This window comes from Neoarius graeffei, chromosome 1, assembly GCF_027579695.1.
Source record: "Neoarius graeffei isolate fNeoGra1 chromosome 1, fNeoGra1.pri, whole genome shotgun sequence".
NCBI classification, from domain to species: Eukaryota; Metazoa; Chordata; class Actinopteri; order Siluriformes; family Ariidae; genus Neoarius; species Neoarius graeffei.
Genome location: NC_083569.1, coordinates 28,539,918 through 28,554,573, shown reverse-complemented (window position 1 = coordinate 28,554,573; position 14,656 = coordinate 28,539,918).

Below are 14,656 nucleotides of genomic sequence, written 5' to 3'. Positions count from 1 at the left end.
ACGCAAACACTTGTCATAGATTGAACAGTCAGGGATCCATTGACGACAGTAATTGATGAGGCCCAGAAATGCCATGAGAGCGTGCTTGGTTGCAGGTACCTGAGTGTCCATAATGACTTGAACGCGTTCCGGGCTAAGCCTCCTGGAACCCTGGGAGAGGTCATGTCCCAAGTAGCGAACAGTTGTGAGGCAAAACTGCAACTTCGTGCGGGAGACCTTGAAACCCTTCTGCGCCAGGAGTGTGAGGAGAAACAATGTGGCGGCAGCACAAGCGTCTTGATCCTCCGCCGTTACCAGAAGATCATCCGCGTACTGGAGCACCGTGGAGCCCCGGGGAAGACAGAGATCAGCCAGCGCGTCCCGCAATACGGCAGTGAAGACCGCCGGTGAATCAATGAAACCCTGTGGCAACCGCGTCCACGTGTATTGTCTTCCCCTGTGTGTGAAAGCAAACAGGGGCTGAGTCTCATGGCCCACAGGAACACTGAAAAAGGCAGAGCACAAATCAATCACAGAGAAATAAGCATGGTCACACGGAATAGAAGACATAAGAGAAGGAACGTCAGGGACCACTGGAGCCACGGGAACGATGAGTTCATTTATTTTACGTAGATCTTGAGTGAGGCGCCATGTGCCATCCGGTTTTGGGACCGGGTTCACTGGGGTGTTATACGGGCTGACACAAGGAACCACGACACCTTGCTGCAAAAGAGATTTTAGAATATTGTCAATACCATCGAGCTTACTAGGAGACAGAGGGTATTGTTTAACATAAACAGGTGTAGAGTGTTTAATAACAGCTTCATACGGAGAGCAGCTCACAGAGCCCACATCGTCCTTATGATCCGCCCACAGGGTGTTAGGAAGAGCAGAGAGAACAGGGGAAAGAGCTTGGGACGTACAAGCAGCGTTCAGAATGTTATGTGGCAGCACAGAACTGGATAGAGCAAAAACATCAGGCGGAGCACCGTCCGGAGTATCAACAATCATGTGTGAGCCGCTAAAGGAGATCGAGAGTCCGAGAAGACTCATGAGGTCGCGACCTAAAAGATTAAAAGGGCACTCTGGCATAAAAATGAAAGAGTGTGAAAAACGCAATGAAGGGTCCAGAGTGCAGATGACAGGTAAGGGTGGTGTACAACTAGAGTCAAAAGGAACCCCTTCTATCCCCACAGAGCTAACAAACCGTGTAGATAAAGGACCCTCATAATCCCTCCCTACTGAGGACATAGTGGCCCCAGTATCAAGTATAAACGGATACTCCCTTCCTGCCAAACACAGAGGCACAAGAGGGAGCTCCGCGTTACGAGGAGAGCTAAAAGAGAGATTTAACATGGCAACGGCTGTGGATTCCGTACCCTGGGGGCAGCCCTATAGCGGGGCGTGATAGCGCTGGTCCTGTCCGTTATTCTGCCGATAGCCCTTAGGTCCGGGATTCTGGCCTTGCAACACATCCCCTAATTCTCCCGTCCTACTCTGCTCATCCCTCCGCCGCGCATAGCATTCCCTCATCCAGTGGCCCTCCTTTCCACAATAGTGGCACCTGCCTGTTTTCTTCCGGTTCCCACCCGACCATGTGCGAGGCCCGGTGCGTGTTTTGTCATTATTATGACGATACGACCCGGGGCCCTGTGGGGCCACAGATAAACATGCTTTATTAGTCTTACAATCTAACAACCCATCACTTTCCATTGTCCTCAACCGTTCACCCGCTTGGCAAAGGACCAAATGAGTCCTATCGCTCAAGTGATGTTTCAAAACGTTCTGAACCTCAGGGCGGCAGTTAGATAAAAAGGTGGACAGGAACATTGGATTGGGTTGAGTCATGTCCAATTCTAACCCACCCAGGTGCTGCCAAACTTCACCAAAACGTTTCCAAAAGGCCGACGTCACTTCTGACTTTTCCTGTTTACAGTTAGTAACCTGCGACAGATCACGGTTCGCTTGTTTCATAGCCAGTAAATACCTAGTTAACTGCTCACGCAGGAGCTGCAAAGCATTCGGTGTGTCCCTCCAAAAAAATGTCGACACGGTGCGCTGACGCGGACGGCCACCTTCCTGAGCCGGAGCTATTTCTTCCTTTATATTCATAGCGACGTCATTTCTAGGTTGCAACACATCGACTATTTCGAGCAAACGCTCCTCATCATATAATCTGTGTCAACTGATGAGGTGTTCAAGTGTGCGAGCTGATCTGAACAGAGCTGCCAGACATACACATACAGAGGGCTTCCAAACCCATACTGCACACCGCACATTTCACTTACTTCAATAGTTAGTCCATCTGGAGTGGATGTGAGATTTACTTCTAATTTGCACATTAAATCATGTGCTAACAAATTTACTGGACATGTATATGAGATGAGGAATGAGTGGGACGTAACTATTCCTCCCTTGCTTTACATGGGAGGTTAACTGAGAAAGTTTTGGTTTTGGAATAGCCTTTAAAACAGGTCTCGGGGTGTAAACACCCTTTGATTTATCCCATACCTTCTTCATGTCAAACCATTTATCATACCCTGCGCGCATATAAGGGCGGTCCCAATCCGGATCGCCTAAGCTTTCATAAATCATACGGTGCGCTGAAGCAAGAAAGCCTGGATTAAACGTCCCATCACGGGGATACGATGGAATCTGAGGATTTGCCTCCGTCCACCCAGCCAAATTGTCCAGCCACGGCGTAACGTAATAGCCTAAACCACACTTATTCATCCATTCCGCCGGGGTGTCTGTGACCTCAGGTTTAGGATACGAGCCCCCCATCGTACATTAAAGCAAACGGATCTGAACAGAAACAAACAGCAGATATTTATCTAAATTTCTATAGCACGCTCTTCCTGGACTCGAACCAGGGAAAACAAAGCCCTCCTTAGGGCACTACACAAATTTCTATAGCGCGCTCTTCCTGGACTCGAACCAGGGAAAACAAAGCCCTCCTTAGGGCACTACGGAACTACTTCCAACCAGGTAGTCAATCAAACATGTCTTACCTGATTGAGAGTATCACGTCGGGGTCACCAAATTGTTAAGATTGCGCTGCGTGCTGTTCAGATGCGTTACCAGGAGATCTCCGAGGACAAGAAGAGAGCGAACCACATGAGTTAAATCAATCTGGTTTATTCTCGGCGTGTCCTGACACACAGCTGCATCAGGGCGTTTATATACACTTCATAGGGAGTATCAGCAGTGGAAAGTTATGGAATGTGTTTTGCACACTCAGTATCAAGGTCACACAGGAGTTATGCACAGTTCAACAAGATGTTTCACACAAAAACATAGACAAAATCAGAATATGAAACGGGAACAGAACATATGAAAAGTACAAAATGTACAGAGCAGCGCGTATTATCTCTGGCCTAAAGTTAACCCTAAACTGCTACACTACACGACAGTCACCCTTGGGCCGCGCATTTACAAGAGTAGGTTTAGGAGTATTCAGGATTATATTCTTACAAAAGTTTTAGTTGTCGGAGATTTTAATATTCACTTCGATAACCCAGAAGACCCTTTAAAAACAGTGTTTGTGTCCATCTTAGATTCAGTCGGGATTAAGCAGAATGTCATAGGACCGACCCATAATGGTGGTCACACCCTTGATCTAATACTAACATTCAGATTAAACGTAGACAATATAGTCATACTTCCACAGTCTGAAGTTATCTCAGATCATTATCTCATCTCATTCAAACTATGTCTGAGTAATAATATATGCACCTCACCACACTACTGTATTAAACGTACTTTCATGTCAACTACTGCACAGAGCTTTATAAATGATCTCCCAGAGCTGTCAACTTTGATTGGGTCACTGTCAGCCCCTGCAGAACTTGATCAGGCAACTGAATGCTTAGAGTCAACATTCCGCCATACTTTAGATAATGTAGCTCCTCTAAAAAGGAAAATGGTCAGAGACAAAAAATTAGCACCCTGGTATAATGATGACACTCGCACATTAAAACAGACCACTCGAAAATTGGAACGTAAATGGTGTCAAACAAAATTGGTAGTGTTCAAAATAGCTTGGAAGGAGAGCTTCCTGAAGTATAGAAAAGCTCTTAGTGCTGCGAGATCAACATATCTCTCCTCCCTAATAGAAGATAACAAAAATAATCCTAGATTCCTATTTAATACTGTAGCAAAATTTACCAGGAATAAGTCCACTATCGACACATGCACACCTGCAGTATGTAGTAGCAACGACTTCATGAATTTTTTTAATGACAAAATTGAGAATATCCGACAAAAAATTCAAACTACTAATTTAAGGTCAGACAATGAAAGTGACCTTGTAGTTAGCAATATAACTGTATCGGATCATCAGTTAGAATGTTTTACTCCCCTAAAAGAAACTGAATTACTTTCATTAATCTCTACATCAAAAGCCTCAACTTGCATACTAGATCCCTTGCCTACACATCTATTCAAACAGATAATGCCTGGAGTAATTGAACCGCTTCTAAAAATAATAAATTCTTCTCATATGATTGGCTATGTACCCAAATCCTTTAAACTAGCAGTTATCAAACCCCTGATTAAAAAACCTGACCTTGATCCCTGTCAGCTGTCCAATTATCGGCCAATATCAAACCTCCCCTTTATCTCCAAGATCCTTGAAAAAGCTGTGGCACAGCAGTTATGCTCATATTTACATAGGAATAACATCCATGAAATGTATCAGTCAGGATTTAGACCTCATCATAGCACAGAGACAGCACTGGTTAAAGTAGTAAACGACCTACTGTTGGCGTCTGATCAGGGCTGTGTCTCGCTACTTGTGTTGCTTGACCTTAGTGCTGCATTTGATACCATTGATCATTCCATTCTTCTGGATAGACTAGAAAATGTTGTGGGAGTTAAGGGACTGGCCCTCTCCTGGCTCAGGTCTTATCTAACTGATTGTTATCAGTATGTTGATAAAAATGGTGATATTTCTAGACGTACCGAGGTAAAGTTTGGTGTTCCACAAGGTTCTGTCTTGGGTCCACTGCTTTTTTCTCTATATATGTTACCTCGGGGTGATATTATTCGTAAACATTGTATTAGTTTCCACTGTTATGCTGATGACACACAGTTGTATGTCTCTGCAAAACCTGATGAGAGACACCAGCTTAATAGAACTGAGGAATGTGTTAAGGACATTAGACACTGGATGCTTATTAATTTCCTTCTGCTTAACTCTGACAAGACTGAAGTACTTGTGCTAGGACCACATACAGCTAGAAGTAAGTTTTCTGATTACACAGTGACTCTGGATGGCCTTTCTGTTTCTTCACGTGCAGCAGTAAAAGACCTCGGAGTGATTATTGACCCCAGTCTTTCATTCGAAACTCACATTGATAACATCACCCGGATAGCTTTCTTTCATCTCAGAAATATTGCAAAGATAAGAAATTTAATGTCATTGCATGACGCAGAAAAACTAGTCCATGCTTTCGTTACCTCCAGGTTGGATTATTGTAATGCCTTACTGTCTGGATGTTCCAATAAGTGCATAAATAAGCTCCAGTTAGTTCAAAATGCAGCAGCAAGAGTCCTTACTAGAACTAGAAAATATGACCACATCACGCCTGTCTTATCCACACTGCATTGGCTCCCAATCAAATTTCGTATTGATTATAAAATACTACTATTGGCCTTTAAAGCACTAAATGGTCTCGCACCACAGTACCTGAGTGAACTTCTGCTCCTCTATGACCCGCCACGCCTACTTAGATCAAAAGGTGCAGGCTATCTGCTGGTACCTCGTATAGTGAAGGCTACATCAGGGGGCAGAGCCTTTTCTTACAAAGCCCCACAGTTATGGAACAGCCTTCCAAGTAATGTTCAGGAATCAGACACAGTCTCAGCATTTAAGTCTAGGCTGAAAACATATCTGTTTAGTCAAGCCTTTTGTTAATGTGTTTATGAGGTAAAGGTGTAGATCTAGAGGATCCTCAGACATAGAGTGTTTTGGTAAACTGGGATGTATGGATGCTGTCAGTCCCCACTCGCTTGCTCACTCGAGTTTGTTGACGGTGTAGTGGCTGGCTGCTTTATGTCCCAGGGCTCCCTCATGCCTGTGTTACCTTCTGGCTCTCTCCTTTTAGTTATGCTGTCTTAGTTAGTTGCCGGAGTCCCTGCTTGTACTCGGTGCAATATGTATACTGCTCCTACTTATTCAGGTGACATTGGGCATACCTAACAACCTGTGTTTTCTTTCCCTCCCCCCTCCCCCACCCCAAATCTGTCCCTCTGAGTTACATGGAGTCAACAGGAAATCTTTTGGTGGAGAGGGTGGAGACCTCGACTGGCTATCGTAGCCTGCAGGGAATCGGCCGTCAGACTTCTGTCGCATGTCCCAGACCCGGTGAAATGTAACTGAATTGTCTTGGCCAGCCCTAAGGGTCCCATCTGCATCTCATCATTGCTGAGGAGTGTGCTCCCATCACCCAATCAAGCATCCAGCCAGAGCAGGTCATGATATATTTTTTACCATATTAACATGCCATTGTTGTGTGTTATGCCTGATGTCAAGACTCTCGTCTCTGCGAGCCTACCACACAGATTTAATACTTGTCATTTTTAGGGCATACCTAACAACATGTGTTTTCTTTCTCTCTCTCTTCCCCCCCAATCTATCCCTCTGAGTTACATGTTGGTCCTGGGATTGAGATGCTGGCCTCTTCTGCCCCTTGGACCTGCTTGATCCATCATGGTGCCCTGTGTCTGGTCGGAGTTTTATCGCATCGCTCCTGTGAAGGACGGCCCCATGAGGATATTTGAGGGTTATACCTGGAGGATGCGCTTGACTCTTACAGTAATGCTTTTATGGCTGAGGACTACAGTTGTCTTGCTAACTTTAGGACTGCAGTTATCATGAACAGTTTTGCACTCAATTTTCCATCAATGAAGAGTTATAACATCAATGAAACTGTCCTCATGTTAAAACTGTTAATATTATAGTCAGGCTGTCTGTTGTTGCCCAAATGAGGATGGGTTCCCTTTTGAGTCTGGTTCCTCTCGAGGTTTCTTCCTCATGTCGTCTGAGGGAGTTTTTCCTTGCCACCGTCGCCACAGGCTTGCTCATTGGGGATAGATTAGGGATAGATTAGGGGATAGATTAGGGATAAAATTAGCTCATGTTTTAAGTTGTTCTAATTCTGTAAAGCTGCTTTGCGACAATGTTTATTGTTAAAAGCGCTATACAAATAAACTTGACTTGACCCTGTAGACCCTTTCTGTTTTGTGCTACAATGTGAAGGGGGGGCAATTACTGTTATTTATTTTTTACTAAAATCATCGTATCTCTGCAACCATAAAATATTGTTTTCCCAAAATTCCAAACCCTATGACCTTCTTGCGGTGTCCCTTTACAGAGAGCTGATTTTAAGGTGAATTGAGCCTGTTTGAAATTTTAAGGTAAAGTCCCTACAATAATCATGGAATTGGTGTGAAGGAAAAGGCCATTGCAAGATTAATTTATAATTTATCACTTTGTGAGAAACTTCCCTGTGTATTTTTGAATCTTGTCGTTGCCTTTTTGTCCACTGAAACAGCTGCGACGTTATATTGTATCTAAAAGCATGATTTCTATATAAAATGAATGGACACACCATCCTGTTATCTCTCTCAACTAACTCATCGGGGTTTTTCTGTATTTATAGACTCTGAATGAGATTCTCTCACAACATGAGCAAAATGTACGCTGTTCAATTAATACTGTATCTTCAGCTACTATTAACACATCATATCCATCTTCCATCAAATATTGCCTGGAAACACAATAAACTCTCTCAACAACCTCTCTCTTCTCCTTTGGGTATTTCACCCGAGTGTGCTATAGCCAAAACAGCTGGAGCATCTGTGTCTACTGTTGTACAAAAAGCAGCTCCTCCTTCTTCAAATGCTGCATCAAACACAAACAGCTTTTACACCCTCTCCTTCAACTACAGCATCGGGGTTCTAATAAAAAAATTAATTGCAGTAACTGATTCTGCAGTGCCAAATACATTACTGTTTCTGAAATGTGATCAGGAAATTTTACTGGATCACAGTAGATACGGTATATATTGGGGCACGTGCCCCAGTAAAATGGGTCTGGCGAGCCAATGGACAACTTATAAATTCAAGCAACAGGCTAAACGCAAGCTTAACACTTACTGTGCGGTGAGCTCTTTGGGATGGCACTTCTGACTTTTGTTTCCAGATCGTAGGAACTGCTCCGCATACCAGACATCGCTCAGATCCTTCAATGTGACTCTACTGTACCTCACAAATTTATCTTTTACAAAATGTATGGAGCAGACACCAAACCGTCCTGTCAGCTTGAAGTTACCTCTCTTTGTTGGTACAAATCAAACCCATTCATTCTGCAAGTGCCCTGCCGACTTTGGGCTACAATGGATCAAAATTCTTCTTTTTTAATCGGCTACACCTGAACAGCCTTGAAGGACACACCCCTTAGGAGGCATGCTTTGGTTTTAGTTTTGTTGCAGAATTTTAAAAAAAGTTTAAAATGTGCTACACTTTGTAAAGCAGATGAAGCCGGAAATGCCACGAACTTTCAAGCATTTTGCATATGACATCACTTCTTTGAATGAACAGTAACTTACCAGGAACGCATTCGTGTAATGGCGGATTCAAAGAGCCAAACTTTACCAACTAAACAGAACATGTTCCCGGTCTTGTATTAAGATACAATTGAGGCAGTAAACTATTTAACATGTCTAGTTTTATAAGGTATAATTTCCAGGGGTAATGTAATTTTCATAAGATGAGCACTTTAACGGAAACAAAGGGTTTGGGACATGACAGCGTGCTTGACCAAAAGGGCCCTGTAGTTGAGACAATCTGTGTACACTGCAAAAAATTATCTCTTGTTGAGAGAAAATATCTTTAATATGGGTGAATATATCTATTATTTCTTATTAGAAGTTTACTAGAACTCAAATAGAAGATTATTTAGCTTACTTTGAGCCGTTTTTACTAATTTCAAGCCTTAAATTTTCTTATTCTACTGGCAGATAATTTTGCTTCTTTCTAGAATTGAATGCTTAAAATGAGCAAAATTATCTCCCAAAAGAATAAGAAAATTTAAGGCTTGAAATGAGTAAAAACGTCTCAAATGCCGCTTTTCCACTACAAACGCGGCTGAGTCGGGCTGAGCCGTGCCGTGCTGAGTCGGGCTGAGCGGGGCTGTTGGAGTTGCAGTTCGACTACAACCGCGCTGAACCGTGCTGGCTGGAAGTGGGTGGACACATTGGGTGGAGTTAGCGAAAGTGGGTGGACGTCAGGTGATGTCGTTAAGCAGCGCAAACAGTGACATCAGTGAGCTTTTAAGCGGTAGTCTCACGACCCGGAGAGTAAACAATAAACATGGAGGACATGGAGTCGTTAGTGTTGCTGGTCTTGGTTCTGTGGCTTGTTGTCACCGACAACGCTGACAGATACTGGCAAGAGCGTATAGATGAGGCGAGGCGCATAAGGCTTCAGAAATTCTCGTAATTCGTAATTCTCCTTCCGGGTTTGCGGTGTTTACAGATCCCAGCACGCTCGCGGGGCGTGTGTGGGCATGTGAGGACACTCCTCCTCACCAATCAGTGCACAGGGGAGTGTCTGCTCACGCCCCCAGCCTCAGTCGGCACGGTTTGGCTCGCTTCAGCCCCACTCCAAAACGGTGCGAGTTTTAGGGGCTAAGCAGGGCTGAAGCGAGCTGAGTCGTGCCGGTTTTTGGTAGTCGAAACGCGAGCCGTGTCGGGCTGAAGTGAGCTGAAGTGAGCTGAAGTGAGCTGAAAAAGGGTAGTGGAAAAGGGCCAAAAGTAAGCTAAATAATCTTATTTGAGTTCTACTAAACTTCTAATAAGAAATAATAGATAAATTCACCCATATTAAAGATATTTTTTCTCAACAAGATATCATTTTTTGCAGTCTATATTACAGGCTGCAAACAAAGGCTCTACAGAGATTTGAGCTCACATCACTAGAGTCAAAGTTCACAGTGCTAACCATTACACCATGGAACAGAGGGCAAGTTGTTTTCACCACCAAATTACTGGCATATACTGACAGCGACCTGGCAAAAAAAAAAAAATCATCAAACAGACCCTTGGTCAAAGGCTTAAATAAACACACACCACAATGCCAAAACTGAACCAGGGACCTTTAGATCTTCAGTCTAACGCTCTCCCTACTGAGCTATTTCAGCAAGAGTGAGTACCAGCTGTGTAGTCATGTCCCCGATATAAACATTAGTAGTTGCTAAATCCAATCAGTAAGGTCTCATGATATTCCTTTTTAACCAAAATCTAATGAAATATAAAGTGATTAAAATAATAGATAGTATCATCTGGAAGTATGACATATGTAATGTGCTAATTGATTAATGAAACTCTTTTATGTTGTTGGCAATTTGTTTTATTCTAAGCGTGTTTTTAATTAAATGAACAAAAGTTCACATGAAAGAATGAGCAAATAATAAGCTAAATAATGAGGTAAATGTGTTCTCTGTGCTCGCTCATTTCACTGTTACCCCCCAATCATGCAGTCTTGATTATTTCACTGTTATCCACAGTGCCAATTGGGTAATGATCTCCCTTATAAGTGGACACACACACAGAGAGAGAGAGAGAGAGAGAGGTTTTGATAGCCAGATCCACTCTGTGGGTCATAGAAGTGTTCCTGTAATATTAAAAACAATAAATTGTAGCGTAAGTTCAGAACATATTACTACTACAAAAATTGACGTACAAGCTTTTCATTTACAAACTTACATATCCATTGTCTGAGTATGGCTCTCTGAGGCTGGGAAATAGAGAGATGATGCCTAAAGCATATTTACTTCGCACAGAGACAGGTGGGCTCCTCCTGAAACATAAACATGACATTACTACTACATTTCCTTCAGTTTAAAAGATACAAATTTTTACTATTGTTAGCTTCAGTGAGTTTTAGTCTTTCTCAAATTGTTAGTTTTTGTATAATGTTTTAGCCATTTAATATCTATTTCTATCATAGAAAAAATGAAGTAATAAATTGCTTTCCTAATATGCAATGTCGTAAAATGAGTGTGCTCTTTTTAAAATAATTTCTATATTAAGTAAAGTAGAAATATGGACATTTAAGTTTTACGCATGGATTTCAACCATGTCGGCCACAAGAAGGTTTCCCAACTGTCTCCTTGTGCTATCCGTCAATGTTTTCATTTTATCATATTCGTCCAAAATAATCTGTCCACCCGGTTTAGCCTGGAGAGCATCTCTCACCATCTGAAAGATAAAGAATCAGAAAGTTAGCAATTATTCATCATCATCATTACGTCCAACAACAAAACCACAGTTTAACTGCACAATATCTTTGTGTCTGATATTTGATAACTAATATCATTTGTTACAAAAGCTGCATACCTCTTTTGCCGATTCTCGTTCAGCATGGGTTCTCTTCCCTCCGTTTGTCTGAACAATCACTGTTGCATCTGATGAATCAGAGGATGCTGGCAAGGAGTCTCCTGACACTGACACAGATGAGTTGTCTGACATGGTTGATTCCAACGAAGTATATGATAGATCATGTTGAAGCACAACCGTAAACGGTTAAAAAAATGTATACACAAAATGAAAAAATAAGTAGTTCTCCACAATATTCATTATTGATGATCCACTCCCTCCCTAACAAGGCTGAGTCTCACCTGTTGACTTTTCAGTTGTCACCCTAACAGTAAGGTTCCCTGCTTGCAAAAGCTCCTCAAACACATCTGCATCGACTTCTGTCCCTGATTCATCTGTCAAGTGCAGCTCAGTCTCAACTGGAAGATCTAGCTTTTGAATGACTGATAAAAATATTAGATTTAGAGCAATGAAAAATTGCAATAAGAGCATTACCAGAAATTTGCTAAGCTTGTTTTTCAACATTTTAGGTCAACTTCTAAAAGTACTTTTTGGTTTCTTCACAGGGCATTACCATTAGCTATCATAAACACAACTCCACAATATAAGACATGTAAATATCACATACATTCAACAGGTATTATAGCAAGTAGTCAATTAACACAAACATTCTGGGCTGCATGAAAAATGATGCCAACCTTTCTGAAGAAATGTGTTGAAGTCATTATAGCCATCTTCAGTCTCAGCCACTTTGACATACTTCTGCGTTTCTCCAAATCTCACCTTCACCAACATGATTAACTATGAAGAAAAAAAGAAGAGAATACATCCACACTGTGCCATAATTTACAGTATGTTCACCATGGATGTGTAGAGAGAGGAGAATTTTTGCCTGGCTTTAATCGCCTGAGTTCGACTGTTGGAGTATTTGTTTTGATTTTTAGCGTTACTCACGAGTAAAGGCATAAACATGATAGCGACGTTATTGTTTATATGCATAGATAGCTACACACTGTGTAACTTAAGTTAAATAAGCTCATTTCGCATTTCAGACGTTTATTATTATGGCAGCAGCTGAGGGTGTGTGTGACTCCAGTGTTAGCTCCAGCTAAGGTTAGATTGAGAAGGACTTGGTGTGGCTGGTGTGGTGGCCTAGTGTGTGTGTGTGTATTCCTCCAGCAGCAACATGCCACCCGGCTCTCAGAGCTTGCCAGGCTTTCAGTAGCTGCCCCTCGGCAAGCAGGAACTCAACCCCCCGGTCCATCCCCGGCTCTCCATAGCTTGACACTCAGCTGCCATGACATTTTGCCATGTAAAGCCAACAACGTCATTCATCAAGACTAGATCATAGCTATTTTTTTTCCCAATTGATTTTTCCGACAGAGAATGTTCGCTAACGCGATGCCTGGTGCATGTGCTACATCACTTTAGCTAGCTTAAACCCCTCACAAAAAATGTGCAGTTGTACATATATACCACATTATCCAAACGTGTATACTTACGTCAAGCAAACTGCGTATATTCATCGACACTCTTGTGCAAAAGGAACATTAATGTACCCATCAAAAAATAACATATAATAGTCATGCTAACCTTAACATGGGACTTGCCTAGTCACAATGTTAGCTGCAGCCGGGACTCCCTGCTACTTATTTTCGGCACAATGCTACTGCATAGAAAGTATTATTAAATAGACATAATACCTTTGATTTATGCACACATTCACATATGCAGGTGAAATGGGGAAATAGTCTATCCTCTCCCTTCAGTGTCGGTAATGGAGTGAGACAAGGGGGACTTCTATCCCCTGCTCTGTTCAACCTTTACATGGACAGTTTGTCCAAACAACTGGGTATGTGTAAGACAGGATGCCTGATAGGGAATACTGTCTTAAACTATCTGATGTATGCAGATGATCTGGCTATTATGTCACCCAGCACTGTTGGGTTTCAGCAGCTCCTGAATATATGCTCTGAGTATGGTGTTGAGTTTGATGTACAGTATAATGCAAAAAAGAGTGTTGTGCTGATATGTAGGACCAAGGAGGATCATAAAGTGTCCTTTCCAACGTTTTACCTTTCAGGACAATTATTATGTGTATCAAGCTGTATAAAATATCTTGGGCACATCATCACTGACAAGTTGGAAGATGATGATGATATGTATAGGCAGAGACGAATGTTGTATGTTCAAGCAAACATGTTAGTAAGAAAATTTCACTACTGTTCTGATGATGTGAAAATAAGCTTGTTTCGTGCCTATTGTACCCCTGTGTATGCAGCCCCATTATGGGCTAGTTACAAAAAAGAGACTCTTCGTAAACTCCAGGTAGCATATAATGACTGTCTGAGGATATTGCTGAAAAAGCCCAGGAGTTGCAGTGCTAGTAAACTGTTTTGTGATTCAGGTCTAAGCTCTTTACAGGCTCTCTTGAGGAACCTAATGTTTAAGTTCATGTTTCGGCTGGATAAGTCTCAAAACTGTATTATAATGACTCTCACAAGCCCTAGATGTAGCTCTGTCAGATATCAGTCATATTTGTGGAAACATTGGTATGGATGACTGTCATGACTGAAAATATGTTTGTATGTATCTGGGTTTTTTTTTTATGTATGTGTATGTCTTGTTATTGGGCCTAGAGCCTGTAATAAAGTTTAATAATAAATTACACAAAGACACTTGGTACAGTCGAAGGAAGTGAAGAGAAAACTGTCATCCACTGTCCCTGCTTGGAGTCGTCCCGCTCTTTAGGCAAACACGTCACAGATATGTTGGAATACTGGCAGCAACTAAGTTGCTTAGATTTAACTCCCCGGATTAACACCAACTCTTTTGAGCAACTAACTCTCACGTAGTTGAATTAGACTAAACAAGTGTTGAATTGACACTGTATTTTTAACAAACAGCACCAACACTGGAAATCTAACACTTTTGATTTTGCTGTGTAACTACTGCAAGCCCCCCAAACTGCCCTTCCTGGCCTACTCGTTGCTCTCTGGAACCATGCCTGAGTTTCCATTGGTTGTTTGTTTATTTTCAAGTGAGCGATTGCCCAGAAGCGGATTTTATTCTGGGGGAGTGTATTCTGACTCCCATTTGTATGAATACCAGTTGGTAATCTTCAAGAGTTTTGCCACTAAAACAACCCAATCTCCTCACATGGCATGCTTCTCACACTTTTGGAGCATGCCTCAGGAAGCATTTGTTGCTTCATTGTTCAATGAGCCCAGTTGGGTGGAAGGTGGTGAAAAGTGCCTTTTCAGGACAGCAGCTTGCTTTTCACCAGCAGGTTGAAG